General features: G+C 47.7%; 1 long non-coding RNA gene across 1 annotated transcript; it reads left to right on the top strand.

The window, feature by feature from the left end:
• The first annotated feature begins 1322 nt into the window (after nt 1-1322).
• Nucleotides 1323-2914, top strand: LOC140219285 (uncharacterized). The gene is made up of 2 exons (XR_011895440.1): nt 1323-1785; nt 2741-2914. It is a non-coding gene; the product is annotated as an uncharacterized lncRNA (long non-coding RNA).
• Nucleotides 2915-3354: the final 440 nt, after the last annotated feature.

Raw genomic sequence — 3354 nt, 5'->3', positions numbered from 1 at the left:
GTTCTGTGTACTATACATTTTTTAATACCTGGTAAACACGTGCAGACTTCTTTTTATGTCTTTCATTTAAGCGTAACAAATATTTTATTCTCGCGTAACAACAGTCAAACGCGGGCATATAAGACAGCCCTAGATGAGATAATGCACACATACACGAAGAAGCTAGATCTAGTGGCAGTGACGCAGTTTAAAGAGCTTCTGCCGTTGCCTTTGCGCTTCCCTCTATGTTGATGCCTTTTACAAAAAACCGAAACCTCAAGCTAGAATACATACAACTTCACAAGTACGTGTTGTCAAAGCTGGTTTTTCATGTTCTGGGCACCCTAGTTGGGGGAAGGCCAGTGCCTGCAGCTGACCTGAAAAATCAGCTAGACTCGCTACATGTAACTTGTGTTTGCTAAAGAACACAGTAAAAACATCTTCCACGGCCTTCACAGCGGTTGACGAGGTCTGACTAAGATAGACAAGGCCTCCATGCATTGTCAAAATGCGTAGTGCAATATTGAAGCAGCGTCGGCACTAGCTTCAGCTTTACTTACGCAAAGGAAGCCTGCACACTGTGGTCAAGAATTTTGGGCAGTGATCTTTCGTGCAACATAACAGTATAGTAGATCAAAGCGCTACTGCTCCTTATTTCTCGTTTTTTTCCCTGGTACTCACGAAGAGTAAGGTGCATGCTTAGGATACTCAGGAAATATCGTGGGTATAGCGTAGGGTTTCAGGCGTGGTTTATCGCGGGGAATCTCGTGGACAACGCCGTTCACGGTGATAGAGAACGTGCGCTCGACTAAGCTGTTTTCGAAATGTTTTTTACAAACCACAGCAGTTGGTGCCGGCCTTCTGTCCACTCTCCTGATCATTCTTGCCCGTTGTGCTGCCGCTTCGTATCAGTGGTGGAGTGAACAACGATACACGCCCTTTGTTCGAGTGGTAACCGCTTCGACACAACGGCATAAAGCAGGTCCTCTCCTTGCACTGTCTCTTAGGCGTTTTTTCACCGCCGCCGCATACTTCTTGTAATGACAGGCACACGAACACAGTAGCGAAGCATTCTCTCTTTGAAAACACCAAGAACAAACACGCAACGCTGTAATAACACTGAAAACGGCAACACAGAAACCGACGCAACAGCTGCGAAACTGATATGCGAAGCAGACGACACGCGCAGTCTGCACCCACCCGTCTGGCAGCGACCTCTGTCGGCCACCGTGGGCATTCATTGCAGGCGGCGCCACGCTGCTCCATTGAAAAGAGCGGGTGCACGTTACACTAGCCAGTATATTCTAGGCACTATAGTAACTCTATGGGGCTGCCAAAGCGTGTTCGCCGGCGACTGGCTAGCGCTAGCCCTAGGACTCCAAAGTGCGGAAATATGCCCGTTCACGCGAATCCAAAGTACAAGAAGTCATCTGGGCATCGTTGCGTCGTGTTTGGATGCCAAAATAACCAGCGGAAAAGGAGCAGGTTGCTTAGCGCTGTTTGCGAAGAGCACAATACACGTAGGGAATCGTGCCGGTGCGGTGTTTTCAGCCTGCACCGATTTCCATCCGCAACGAAGAATGGCAAGCTGCGCCACCGGTGGATAGCTGCAGTGAATAGGAAGAACTACCAACCCAGTGAAAATGCACGAGTGAGTATTCGATCTGTGTATATTTTGGTGCCACGTTCAACTTTGCGCCCTACGAACGTAATATGTGTAACACGCAGGTTTGCTCCGAGCACTTTCTGGACAAGCCCACAGAGCAGAATCCCGCGCCGGTGCTTCGCCTTGGCTATAACAAGAAGGCAAGCCTTTTCGTGTTTTCATTCAGGCAGAGATCCCGACGGTTAAGCGGAACAGTTGAGTTTGCGGTTAGCGATACTTGCAGCTGCTGCACGGCATGACCATTAAGCATGAACGACAAGTTGTAAACGATAGTATGTTGCCCTGCTGGTGAGCGTTATTGCTAATTAAAGTAAAACGAAGTCTGCTCGTCATGTAGCATGCGTCGACAAAAACGTAAACAACGACTGCTCGTCGCCGAAGGCGTTCTTGCAGCGCGCCTGTCTTTACGAGCTAGTGTTGCAGGTGTCATTCGTAACGAATTCATTTGAGCATCCTGAGCTCTAAACTGCGTGCGGGCTGTTATGCAGGGCAAAGCGCAAAATTTTTCCGTTCATAAGGCGAGGAAAATAAGGTGCTTAATTATTGTTGTATTTTGTAACAAAATTTTGCTCGTTCTCACCAGTTTCTTTTACTGTTTTCTAAGGGAGCGCTAACAATCCGATATGGCCTCGCACAAGCGAAACAGGTCTGATACCAGGTAGCTGCAGTTGGTGGGGCTAATTTTTTTGGAATGCAGGTGCGGTTGTTGTCTTGTACCAAAGGCTTCCCTGACGATGCAGCTTTAAGTAGGGATGGTAATTTTATGTGCCCTGTCATGGTTTGTGCAACTGTACAAAACCTGCATCCGTCATGCTCGCCCTGTTATATGGGCTTTGAGTGCACATGTAGTTGAACATTATAACTACTGTAGTTCCTCATTTTCCAATGAGTGCAGGTTTAGCATCACATGCTGCTTGTTCGAGTACTGTAGGCTTGTGTTCTTAATGTTGTACTCTTAAGGGTTTGAACGATACAATTGGCCTGGTGCATTTTCTATTTCATTTTGAGAGGACTTTATGTCTTCGCAACAGTGATGGCATGGGAAAGAACTACAGCCCTTCTTACTATAACATATATATTGTTTTCAATGTGCAGGTGGTGAAGGGCAGGCGTCTGCTAATCAGGCAGTCAAACGACCTCGCCAGTTGGTTGCCAAACGCGGCCAACCCAGTAGTGACCATGACAAACAAGACCAAACTGAAAGTGCAGAGGACAATGTTCTGCGTGCTTTAATAAAATGTGGCACCAACACAGTGCTGTAAAATCCTTCACAGGTTACGTGCTTACGTGGTTACCCGATGTATTCGCTTCTGCAGTCTGCACATCACTCAGTGTGGCCATTGCGGACTTGCATGAGGTCTTGAAGTTTGATTGAATCGAGACAGCGAAAATGACAGGCTAGAAAAAACGCGAAACACGCCTTCCGCCCAGCTAAAAAGCCCAAGTTTCGCTTTCGCGCCGGGTCGCATCTCCCGGCGTGGCAGCCCAGGCCTGCTACTTCGCGGCGTTTGGGATAGATGGCGCGACCAGCGCTCATCAATATGGCGGCGCGCTTTGAATTCACGGTGTTCTGGTGTATAGGCCAGTGCGAATACAGTGAACTCTCACTTGAGTGAACTTCAAGGGACCGAAGGAAATAGTGCACTTAAATGAAAGTTCACTAAACCGAATATTCACTAGACCAACCTAAGACATGGCATACAGAGTCA

The sequence above is a fragment of the Dermacentor andersoni genome, chromosome 7, assembly GCF_023375885.2.
Source record: "Dermacentor andersoni chromosome 7, qqDerAnde1_hic_scaffold, whole genome shotgun sequence".
Taxonomy (NCBI): Eukaryota; Metazoa; Arthropoda; class Arachnida; order Ixodida; family Ixodidae; genus Dermacentor; species Dermacentor andersoni.
Note: the sequence above shows the minus strand (reverse complement) of the source record. Positions and strands in the feature narration are given on the sequence as shown.